Source organism: Phyllobates terribilis, unplaced genomic scaffold, assembly GCF_046119375.1.
Source record: "Phyllobates terribilis strain yellow unplaced genomic scaffold, ASM4611937v1 Scaffold_2__4_contigs__length_985480577, whole genome shotgun sequence".
Lineage (NCBI taxonomy): Eukaryota > Metazoa > Chordata > Amphibia > Anura > Dendrobatidae > Phyllobates > Phyllobates terribilis.
The window spans coordinates 562,498,815-562,512,485 of record NW_027362762.1 but is presented as its reverse complement, the minus strand read 5'-3'; positions in this window follow the sequence as shown (position 1 = coordinate 562,512,485).

Sequence of the window (13,671 nt, the reverse complement as noted above, 5' to 3'; positions counted from 1 at the left end):
TCATTTAGAGGATATTTTCACAAAAAAGTGAAATTTTCAAAAATCCCGAAAATTGGCTGAAAACGACTAAATATCAAGGACTCATTGGGCGAATCGCTCTGGAACTGAAATCGGAACACTCACTGACATTTCCCCTATCTGAAAGTCTGATAAACGCCGGAAAAATGACTTAGTCCAAGAAAAAAAAAATTTTCAACTTTTTTCAATTTTACCCCCGTGGGATATATATTCTACCCACACACATTTGGAACTCTCCTGGGGTACCCTCACACATATTATTCCCTCATTTAGTGGATATTTTCACAAAAAAAGTGAAATTTTCAAAAATCCAGAAAATTGGCTGAAAACGACTAAATATCAAGGACTCATTGGGCGAATCGCTCTGGAACTGAAATCGGAACGCTCACTGACAGTTGCCCTATCTGAAAGTCTGATAAACGCCGGAAAAATGACTAAGTCCAAATAAAAAATGTTTTCAACTTTTTTCAATTTTACCCCTGTGGGATATATATTCTACCCACACACATATGGAACTCTCCTGGGGTACCCTCACACATATTATTCCCTCATTTAGTGGATATTTTCACAAAAAAGTGAAATTTTCAAAAATCCAGAAAAATGGCTGAAAATGACTAAATATCAAGGACTCATTGGGCGAATCGCTCTGGAACTGAAATCGAAATGCTCACTGACATTTCCCCTATCTGAAAGTCTGATAAACGCCGGAAAAATGACTTAGTCCAAGAAAAAAAAAATTTTCAACTTTTTTCAATTTTACCCCCGTGGGATATATATTCTACCCACACACATTTGGAACTCTCCTGGGGTACCCTCACACATATTATTCCCTCATTTAGTGGATATTTTCACAAAAAAAGTGAAATTTTCAAAAATCCAGAAAATTGGCTGAAAACGACTAAATATCAAGGACTCATTGGGCGAATCGTTCTGGAACTGAAATCGAAACGCTCACTGACAGATGCCCTATCTGAAAGTCTGATAAACGCCGGAAAAATGACTTAGTCCAAGAAAAAAAAAATTTTCAACTTTTTTCAATTTTACCCCCGTGGGATATATGTTCTACCCACACACATTTGGAACTCTCCTGGGGTACCCTCACACATATTATTCTCGCATTTAGTGGATATTTTCACAAAAAAGTGAAATTTTCAAAAATCCAGAAAATTGGCTGAAAACGACTAAATATTATGGACTCATTGGGCGAATCGCTTTGGAACTGAAATAAGAATGCTCACTGACATTTCCCCCATCTGAAAGTCTGATAAACGCCGGAAAAATGACTAAGTCCAAGAAAAAAAATTTTTCAACTTTCTTCAGTTTTACCCCCGTGGAATATATTCTACCCACACACATTTGGAACTCTCCTGGGGTACCCTCACACATATTATTCCCTCATTTAGAGGATAATTTCACAAAAAAGTGAAATTTTCAAAAATCCAGAAAATTGGCTGAAAACGACTAAATATCAAGGACTCATTGGGCAAATGGCTCTGGAACTGAAATCGGAATGCTCACTGACATTTCCCCTATCTGAAAGTGTGATAAATGCCGGAAAAATGACTAAGTCCAAGAAAAAAAAATTTTCAACTTTTTTCAGTTTTACCCCCTTGGAATATATTCTACCCACACACATTTGGAACTCTCCTGGGTTACCCTCACACATATTATTCCCTCATTTAGAGGATATTTTCACAAAAAAGTGAAATTTTCAAAAATCCCGAAAATTGGCTGAAAACGACAAAATATCAAGGACTCATTGGGCGAATAGCTCTGGAACTGAAATCGGAACACTCACTGACATTTGCCCTATCTGAAAGTCTGATAAACGCCGGAAAAATGACTAAGTACGAAAAAAAAAAATTTCAACTTTTTTCAATTTTACCCCCGTGGGATATATATTCTACCCACACACATTTGGAACTCTCCTGGGGTACCCTCACACATATTATTCCCTCATTTAGTGGATATTTTCACAAAAAAAGTGAAATTTTCAAAAATCCAGAAAATTGGCTGAAAACGACTAAATATCAAGGACTCATTGGGCGAATCGCTCTGGAACTGAAATCGGAACGCTCACTGACAGTTGCCCTATCTGAAAGTCTGATAAACGCCGGAAAAATGACTAAGTCCAAATAAAAAATGTTTTCAACTTTTTTCAATTTTACCCCTGTGGGCTATATATTCTACCCACACACATATGGAACTCTCCTGGGGTACCCTCACACATATTATTCTCTCATTTAGTGGATATTTTCACAAAAAAGTGAAATTTTCATAAATCCAGAAAATTGGCTGAAAACGACTAAATATTATGGACTCATTGGGCGAATCGCTTTGGAACTGAAATAAGAACGCTCACTGACATTTCCCCCATCTGAAAGTCTGATAAACGCCGGAAAAATGACTAAGTCCAAGAAAAAAATGTTTTCAACTTTTTTCAATTTTACCCCCGTGGGATATATATTCTACCCACACACATTTGGAACTCTCCTGGGGTACCCTCACACATATTATTCTCTCATTTAGTGGATATTTTCACAAAAAAAGTGAAATATTCAAAAATCCAGAAAATTGGCTGAAAACGACTAAATATCAAGGACTCATTGGGCAAATGGCTCTGGAACTGAAATCGGAATGCTCACTGACAGTTGCCCTATCTGAAAGTCTGATAAACGCCGGAAAAATGACTAAGTCCAAATAAAAAATGTTTTCAACTTTTTTCAATTTTACCCCTGTGGGATATATATTCTACCCACACACATATGGAACTCTCCTGGGGTACCCTCACACATATTATTCCCTCATTTAGTGGATATTTTCACAAAAAAGTGAAATTTTCAAAAATCCAGAAAATTGGCTGAAAATGACTAAATATCAAGGACTCATTGGGCGAATCGCTCTGGAACTGAAATCGAAATGCTCACTGACATTTCCCCTATCTGAAAGTCTGATAAACGCCGGAAAAATGACTTAGTCCAAGAAAAAAAAAATTTTCAACTTTTTTCAATTTTACCCCCGTGGGATATATATTCTACCCACACACATTTGGAACTCTCCTGGGGTACCCTCACACATATTATTCCCTCATTTAGTGGATATTTTCACAAAAAAAGTGAAATTTTCAAAAATCCAGAAAATTGGCTGAAAACGACTAAATATCAAGGATTCATTGGGCGAATCGCTCTGGAACTGAAATCGGAACGCTCACTGACAGTTGCCCTATCTGAAAGTCTGATAAACACCGGAAAAATGACTAAGTCAAAATAAAAAATGTTTTCAACTTTTTTCAATTTTACCCCTGTGGGATATATATTCTACCCACACACATATGGAACTCTCCTGGGGTGCCCTCACACATATTATTCCCTCATTTAGTGGATATTTTCACAAAAAAGTGAAATTTTCAAAAATCCAGAAAATTGGCTGAAAATGACTAAATATCAAGGACTCATTGGGCGAATCGCTCTGGAACTGAAATCGGAATGATCACTGACATTTCCCCTATCTGAAAGTCTGATAAATGCCTGAAAAATGACTAAGTCCAAGAAAAAAAATTTTTCAACTTTTTTCAGTTTTACCCCCGTGGAATATATTCTACCCACACACATTTGGAACTCTCCTGGGGTACCCTCACACATATTATTCCCTCATTTAGAGGATATTTTCACAAAAAAGTGAAATTTTCAAAAATCCCGAAAATTGGCTGAAAACGACTAAATATCAAGGACTCATTGGGCGAATCGCTCTGGAACTGAAATAGGAACGCTCACTGACATTTCCCCTATCTGAAAGTCTGATAAACGCCGGAAAAATGACTAAGTCTGAAAAAAAAAAATTTCAACTTTTTTCAATTTTACCCCTGTGGGATGTATATTCTACCCACACACATTTGGAACTCTCCTGGGGTACCCTCACACATATTATTCTCTCATTTAGTGGATATTTTCACAAAAAAGTGAAATTTTCAAAAATCCAGAAAATTGGCTGAAAACGACTAAATATTATGGACTCATTGGGCGAATCGCTCTGGAACTGAAATAAGAACGCTCACTGACATTTCTCCTATCTGAAAGTCTGATAAACGCCGGAAAAATGACTAAATCCCAAAAAAAATTTTTTTCAACTTTTTTTAATTTTACCCCCGTGCGATATATATTCTACCCACACACATTTGGAATTCTCCTGGGGAACCCTCACACATATTATTCCCTCATTTAGTGGACATTATCACAAAAAAGTGAAATTTTCAAAAATCCAGAAAATTGGCTGAAAACGACTAAATATCAAGGTCTCATTGGGCGAATCGCTCTGGAACTGAAACAGTAACGCCCACTGACATTTCCCCTATCTGAAAGTCTGATAAACGCCAGAAAAATGACTAAGTAAAAAAAAAAAATTTTTTCAACTTTTCTCAATTTTACCCCCGTGGGATGTATATTTTATCCACACACATTTGGAACTCTCCTGGGGTACCGTCACACATATTATTCCCTCATTTAGTGGATATTTTCACAAAAAAGTGAAATTTTCAAAAATCCAGAAAATTGGCTGAAAACGACTAAATATTGAGGACTCATTGGGCAAATCGCTCTGGAACTGAAATCGGAAAGCTCACTGACATTTCCCCTATCTGAAAGTCTGATAAACGCCGGAAAAATGACTAAGTCCAAGAAAAAAATTTTTTCAACTTTTTTCAATTTTACCCCCGTGGGATATATATTCTACCCACACACATTTGGAACTCTCCTGGGGTAACCTCACACATATTATTCTCTCATTTAGTGGATATTTTCACAAAAAAAGTGAAATTTTCAAAAATCCAGAAAATTGGCTGAAAACGACTAAATATCAAGGACTCATTGGGCGAATCGCTCTGGAACTGAAATAGGAACGCTCACTGACATTTCCCCTATCTGAAAGTCTGATAAACGCCAGAAAAATGACTAAGTCCAAGAAAAAAAATTTTTCAACTTTTTTCAATTTTACCCCCGTGGGATATATATTCTACCCACACACATTTGGAACTCTCCTGGGGTACCCTCACACATATTATTCCCTCATTTAGTGGATATTTTCACAAAAAAGTGAAATTTTCAAAAATCCAGAAAATTGGCTGAAAACGACTAAATATTAAGGACTCATTGGGCAAATCGCTCTGGAACTGAAATCGGAATGCTCACTGACATTTCTCCGATCAGAAAGTCTGATAAACGCCGGAAAAATGACTAAGTCCAAGAAAAAAAATTTTTCAACTTTTTTCAATTTTACCCCCGTGGGATATATATTCTATCCACACACATTTGGAACTCTCCTGGGGTACCCTCACACATATTATTCCCTCATTTAGAGGATATTTTCACAAAAAAGTGAAATTTTCAAAAATCCAGAAAATTGTCTGAAAACGACTAAATATCAAGGACTCATTGGGCGAATCGCTCTGGAACTGAAATAGGAACGCACACTGACATTTCCCCTATCTGAAAGTCTGATAAACGCCGGAAAAATGACTAAGTCCGAAAAAAAAAAATTTCAACTTTTTTCAATTTTACCCCTGTGGGCTATATATTCTACCCACACACATATGGAACTCTCCTGGGGTACCCTCACACATATTATTCTCTCATTTAGTGGATATTTTCACAAAAAAGTGAAATTTTCATAAATCCAGAAAATTGGCTGAAAACGACTAAATATTATGGACTCATTGGGCGAATCGCTTTGGAACTGAAATAAGAACGCTCACTGACATTTCCCCCATCTGAAAGTCTGATAAACGCCGGAAAAATGACTAAGTGTAAGAAAAAAATGTTTTCAACTTTTTTCAATTTTACCCCCGTGGGATATATATTCTACCCACACACATTTGGAACTCTCCTGGGGTACCCTCACACATATTATTCTCTCATTTAGTGGATATTTTCACAAAAAAAGTGAAATATTCAAAAATCCAGAAAATTGGCTGAAAACGACTAAATATCAAGGACTCATTGGGCAAATGGCTCTGGAACTGAAATCGGAATGCTCACTGACAGTTGCTCTATCTGAAAGTCTGATAAACGCCGGAAAAATGACTAAGTCCAAATAAAAAATGTTTTCAACTTTTTCAATTTTACCCCTGTGGGATATATATTCTACCCACACACATATGGAACTCTCCTGGGGTACCCTCACACATATTATTCCCTCATTTAGTGGATATTTTCACAAAAAAGTGAAATTTTCAAAAATCCAGAAAATTGGCTGAAAATGACTAAATATCAAGGACTCATTGGGCGAATCGCTCTGGAACTGAAATCGAAATGCTCACTGACATTTCCCCTATCTGAAAGTCTGATAAACGCCGGGAAAATGACTTAGTCCAAGAAAAAAAAAATTTTCAACTTTTTTCAATTTTACCCCCGTGGGATATATATTCTACCCACACACATTTGGAACTCTCCTGGGGTACCCTCACACATATTATTCCCTCATTTAGTGGATATTTTCACAAAAAAAGTGAAATTTTCAAAAATCCAGAAAATTGGCTGAAAACGACTAAATATCAAGGACTCATTGGGCGAATCGCTCTGGAACTGAAATCGGAACGCTCACTGACAGTTGCCCTATCTGAAAGTCTGATAAACACCGGAAAAATGACTAAGTCAAAATAAAAAATGTTTTCAACTTTTTTCAATTTTACCCCTGTGGGATATATATTCTACCCACACACATATGGAACTCTCCTGGGGTGCCCTCACACATATTATTCCCTCATTTAGTGGATATTTTCACAAAAAAGTGAAATTTTCAAAAATCCAGAAAATTGGCTGAAAATGACTAAATATCAAGGACTCATTGGGCGAATCGCTCTGGAACTGAAATCGGAATGATCACTGACATTTCCCCTATCTGAAAGTCTGATAAATGCCTGAAAAATGACTAAGTCCAAGAAAAAAAATTTTTCAACTTTTTTCAGTTTTACCCCCGTGGAATATATTCTACCCACACACATTTGGAACTCTCCTGGGGTACCCTCACACATATTATTCCCTCATTTAGAGGATATTTTCACAAAAAAGTGAAATTTTCAAAAATCCCGAAAATTGGCTGAAAACGACTAAATATCAAGGACTCATTGGGCGAATCGCTCTGGAACTGAAATAGGAACGCTCACTGACATTTCCCCTATCTGAAAGTCTGATAAACGCCGGAAAAATGACTAAGTCTGAAAAAAAAAAATTTCAACTTTTTTCAATTTTACCCCTGTGGGATGTATATTCTACCCACACACATTTGGAACTCTCCTGGGGTACCCTCACACATATTATTCTCTCATTTAGTGGATATTTTCACAAAAAAGTGAAATTTTCAAAAATCCAGAAAATTGGCTGAAAACGACTAAATATTATGGACTCATTGGGCGAATCGCTCTGGAACTGAAATAAGAACGCTCACTGACATTTCTCCTATCTGAAAGTCTGATAAACGCCGGAAAAATGACTAAATCCAAAAAAAAATTTTTTTCAACTTTTTTTAATTTTACCCCCGTGCGATATATATTCTACCCACACACATTTGGAATTCTCCTAGGGAACCCTCACACATATTATTCCCTCATTTAGTGGACATTATCACAAAAAAGTGAAATTTTCAAAAATCCAGAAAATTGGCTGAAAACGACTAAATATCAAGGTCTCATTGGGCGAATCGCTCTGGAACTGAAACAGTAACGCCCACTGACATTTCCCCTATCTGAAAGTCTGATAAACGCCAGAAAAATGACTAAGTAAAAAAAAAAAATTTTTTCAACTTTTCTCAATTTTACCCCCGTGGGATGTATATTTTATCCACACACATTTGGAACTCTCCTGGGGTACCGTCACACATATTATTCCCTCATTTAGTGGATATTTTCACAAAAAAGTGAAATTTTCAAAAATCCAGAAAATTGGCTGAAAACGACTAAATATTGAGGACTCATTGGGCAAATCGCTCTGGAACTGAAATCGGAACGCTCACTGACATTTCCCCTATCTGAAAGTCTGATAAACGCCGGAAAAATGACTAAGTCCAAGAAAAAAATTTTTTCAACTTTTTTCAATTTTACCCCCGTGGGATATATATTCTACCCACACACATTTGGAACTCTCCTGGGGTAACCTCACACATATTATTCTCTCATTTAGTGGATATTTTCACAAAAAAAGTGAAATTTTCAAAAATCCAGAAAATTGGCTGAAAACGACTAAATATCAAGGACTCATTGGGCGAATCGCTCTGGAACTGAAATAGGAACGCTCACTGACATTTCCCCTATCTGAAAGTCTGATAAACGCCAGAAAAATGACTAAGTCCAAGAAAAAAATTTTTTCAACTTTTTTCAATTTTACCCCCGTGGGATATATATTCTACCCACACACATTTGGAACTCTCCTGGGGTACCCTCACACATATTATTCCCTCATTTAGTGGATATTTTCACAAAAAAGTGAAATTTTCAAAAATCCAGAAAATTGGCTGAAAACGACTAAATATTAAGGACTCATTGGGCAAATCGCTCTGGAACTGAAATCGGAATGCTCACTGACATTTCTCCGATCAGAAAGTCTGATAAACGCCGGAAAAATGACTAAGTCCAAGAAAAAAAATTTTTCAACTTTTTTCAATTTTACCCCCGTGGGATATATATTCTATCCACACACATTTGGAACTCTCCTGGGGTACCCTCACACATATTATTCCCTCATTTAGAGGATATTTTCACAAAAAAGTGAAATTTTCAAAAATCCAGAAAATTGTCTGAAAACGACTAAATATCAAGGACTCATTGGGCAAATCGCTCTGGAACTGAAATCGGAACGCTCACTGACATTTCTCCGATCAGAAAGTCTGATAAACGCCGGAAAAATGACTAAGTCCAAGAAAAAAAATTTTTCAACTTTTTTCAATTTTACCCCCGTGGGATTTATATTCTATCCACACACATTTGGAACTCTCCTGGGGAACCCTCACACATATTATTCCCTCATTTAGTGGATATTTTCACAAAAAAAGTGAAATTTTCAAAAATCCAGAAAATTGGCTGAAAACGACTAAATATCAAGGACTCATTGGGCGAATCGCTCTGGAACTGAAATCGGAACGCTCACTGACAGTTGCCCTATTTGAAAGTCTGATAAACGCCGGAAAAATGACAGTCCAAGAAAAAAAAATTTTTCAACTTTTTTCAATTTTACCCCCGTGGGATATATATTCTACCCACACACATTTGGAACTCTCCTGGGGAACCCTCACACATATTATTCCCTCATTTAGTGGATATTTTCACAAAAAAAGTGAAATTTTCAAAAATCCAGAAAAATGGCTGAAAACGACTAAATATCAAGGACTCATTGGGCGAATCGCTCTGGAACTGAAATTGGAACGCTCACTGACAGTTGACCTATCTGAAAGTCTGATAAACGCCGGAAAAATGACTAAGTCCAAAAAAAATTTTTTTTCAACTTTCTTCAATTTTACCCTCGTGGGATATATGTTCTACCCACACACATTTGGAACTCTCCTGGGGTACCCTCACACATATTATTCTCTCATTTAGTGGATATTTTCACAAAAAAGTGAAATTTTCAAAAATCCAGAAAATTGGCTGAAAACTACTAAATATCAAGGACTCATTAGGCGAATCGCTCTGCAACTGAAATCGGAACGCTCACTGACATTTCCCCTATCTGAAAGTCTGATAAACGCCGGAAAAATGACTAAGTCCGAAAAAAAAAATGTTCAACTTTTTTCAATTTTACCCCCGTGGGATATATATTCTATTCACACACATTTGGAACTCTCCTGGGGTACCCTCACACATATTATTCCCTCATTTAGTGGATATTTTCACAAAAAAGTGAAATTTTCAAAAATCCAGAAAATTGGCTGAAAACGACTAAATATTAAGGACTCATTGGGCAAATCGCTCTGGAACTGAAATCGGAATGCTCACTGACATTTCTCCGATCAGAAAGTCTGATAAACGCCGGAAAAATGACTAAGTCCAAGAAAAAAATTTTTTCAACTTTTTTCAATTTTACCCCCGTGGGATATATATTCTATCCACACACATTTGGAACTCTCCTGGGGTACCCTCACACATATTATTCTCTCATTTAGTGGATATTTTCACAAAAAAGTGAAATTTTCAAAAATCCAGAAAATTGGCTGAAAACTAGTAAATATCAAGGACTCATTAGGCGAATCGCTCTGGAACTGAAATCGGAACGCTCACTGAAATTTCCCCTATCTGAAAGTCTGATAAACGCCGGAAAAATGACTAAGTCCAAGAAAAAAATGTTTTCAACTTTTTTCAATTTTACCCCCGTGTTATATATATTCTACCCACACACATTTGGAACTCTCCTGGGGTACCCTCACACATATTATTCCCTCATTTAGTGGATATTTTCACAAAAAAGTGAAATTTTCAAAAATCCAGAAAATTGGCTAAAAACGACTAAATATCAAGGACTCATTGGGCAAATCGCACTGGAACTGAAATCGGAACGCTCACTGATATTTGCTCTATCTGAAAGTCTGATAAACGCCGGAAAAATGACTAAGTCCAAGAAAAAAATGTTTTCAACTTTTTTCAATTTTACCCCCGTGAGATATATATTCTACCCACACACATTTGGAACTCTCCTGGGGTACCCTCCCTCATTTAGTGGATATTTTCACAAAAAAGTGAAATTTTCAAAAAATCCAGAAAATTGGCTAAAAACGACTAAATATCAAGGACTCATTGGGCAAATCGCACTGGAACTGAAATCGGAACGCTCACTGATATTTGCTCTATCTGAAAGTCTGATAAACGCCGGAAAAATGACTAAGTCCAAGAAAAAAATGTTTTCAACTTTTTTCAATTTTACCCCCGTGGGATATATATTCTATCCACACACATTTGGAACTCTCCTGGGGTACCCTCACACATATTATTCCCTCATTTAGTGGATATTTTCACAAAAAAGTGAAATTTTCAAAAAATCCAGAAAATTGGCTGAAAACTACTAAATATCAAGGACTCATTAGGCGAATCGCTCTGGAACTGAAATCGGAACGCTCACTGACATTTCCCCTATCTGAAAGTCTGATAAACGCCGGAAAAATGACTAAGTCCGAAAAAAAAAATGTTCAACTTTTTTCAATTTTACCCCCGTGGGATATATATTCTACCCACACACATTTGGAACTCTCCTGGGGTACCCTCACACATATTATTCCCTCATTTAGTGGATATTTTCACAAAAAAGTGAAATTTTCAAAAATCCAGAAAATTGGCTAAAAACGACTAAATATCAAGGACTCATTAGGCGAATCACTCTGGATCTGAAATCGGAGTGCTCACAGACATTTGCCCTCTCTGAAAGTCTGATAAACGCCGGAAAAATGACTAAGTCCAAAAAAAAAATTTTTTTCAACTTTTTTTAATTTTACCCCCGTGCGATATATATTCTACCCACACACATTTGGAATTCTCCTGGGGAACCCTTATACATATTATTCCCTCATTTAGTGGACATTATCACAAAAAAGTGAAATTTTCAAAAAAGCCAGAAAATTGGCTGAAAACGACTAAATATCAAGGATACATTGGGCGAATCGCTCTGGAACTGAAACAGTAACGCCCACTGACATTTCCCCTATGTGAAAGTCTGATAAACGCCGGAAAAATGACTAAATCCAAAAAAAATTTTTTTCAACTTTTTTTAATTTTACCCCCGTGGGATATATATTCTACCCACACACATTTGGAACTCTCCTGGGGAACCCTCACACATATTATTCCCTCATTTAGTGGACATTTTCACAAAAAAGTGAAATTTTCAAAAATCCAGAAAATTGGCTGAAAACGACTAAATATTAATGACTCATTGGGCAAATCGCTCTGGAACTGAAATCGGAACGCTCACTGACATTTGCTCTATCTGAAAGTCTGATAAACACCGGAAAAATGACTAAGTCCAAGAAAAAAATGTTTTCAACTTTTTTCAATTTTACCCCCGTGAGATACATATTCTACCCACACACATTTGGAACTCTCCTGGGGTACCCTCACACATATTATTCCCTCATTTAGTGGATATTTTCACAAAAAAGTGAAATTTTCAAAAATCCAGAAAATTGGCTGAAAACGACTAAATATTAAGGACTCATTGGGCAAATCGCTCTGGAACTGAAATCGGAACGCTCACTGACATTTCCTCTATCTGAAAGTCTGATAAACGCCGGAAAAATGACTAAGTCCAAGAAAAAATTTTTTTCAACTTTTTTCAATTTTACCCCCGTGGGATATATATTCTACCCACACACATTTGGAACTCTCCTGGGGAACCCTCACACATATTATTCCCTCATTTAGTGGATATTTTCACAAAAAAGTTACATTTTCAAAAAATCCAGAAAATTGGCTGAAAACGACTAAATATCAAGGACTCATTGGGCGAATCGCTCTGGAACTGAAATCGGAATGCTCACTGACATTTCCCCTATCTGAAAGTTGAATAAAAGCCGGAAAAATGACTCAGTCCAAGAAAAAAAAATTTTCAACTTTTTTCAATTTTACCCCCGTGGGATATATATTCTACCCACACACATTTGGAACTCTCCTGGGGTACCCTCACAGATATTATTCCATTATTTAGTGGATATTTTCACAAAAAAGTGAAATTTTCAAAAAATCCAGAAAATTGGCTGAAAACGACTAAATATCAAGGATACATTGGGCGAATCGCTCTGGAACTGAAACAGTAACGCCCACTGACATTTCCCCTATCTGAAAGTCTGATAAACGCCGGAAAAATGACTAAATCCCCAAAAAAATTTTTTCAACTTTTTTTAATTTTACCCCCGTGGGATATATATTCTACCCACACACATTTGGAACTCTCCTGGGGAACCCTCACACATATTATTCCCTCATTTAGTGGACATTTTCACAAAAAAGTGAAATTTTCAAAAATCCAGAAAATTGGCTGAAAACGACTAAATATTAAGGACTCATTGGGCAAATCGCTCTGGAACTGAAATCGGAACGCTCACTGGCATTTGCTCTATCTGAAAGTCTGATAAACGCCGGAAAAATGACTAAGTCCAAGAAAAAAATGTTTTCAACTTTTTTCAATTTTACCCCCGTGAGATACATATTCTACCCACACACATTTGGAACTCTCCTGGGGTACCCTCACACATATTATTCTCTCATTTAGTGGATATTTTCACAAAAAAGTGAAATTTTCAAAAATCCAGAAAATTGGCTGAAAACGACTAAATATTAAGGACTCATTGGGCAAATCGCTCTGGAACTGAAATCGGAACGCTCTCTGACATTTCCCCTATCTGAAAGTCTGATAAACGCCGGAAAAATGACTAAGTCCAAGAAAAAATTTTTTTCAACTTTTTTCAATTTTACCCCCGTGGGATATATATTCTACCCACACACATTTGGAACTCTCCTGGGGTACCCTCACACATATTATTCCCTCATTTAGTGGATATTTTCACAAAAAAGTGAAATATACAAAAAATCCAGAAAATTGGCTGAAAACGACTAAATATCAAGGACTCATTGGGCGAATCGCTCTGGAACTGAAATCGGAATGCTCACTGACATTTCCCCTATCTGAA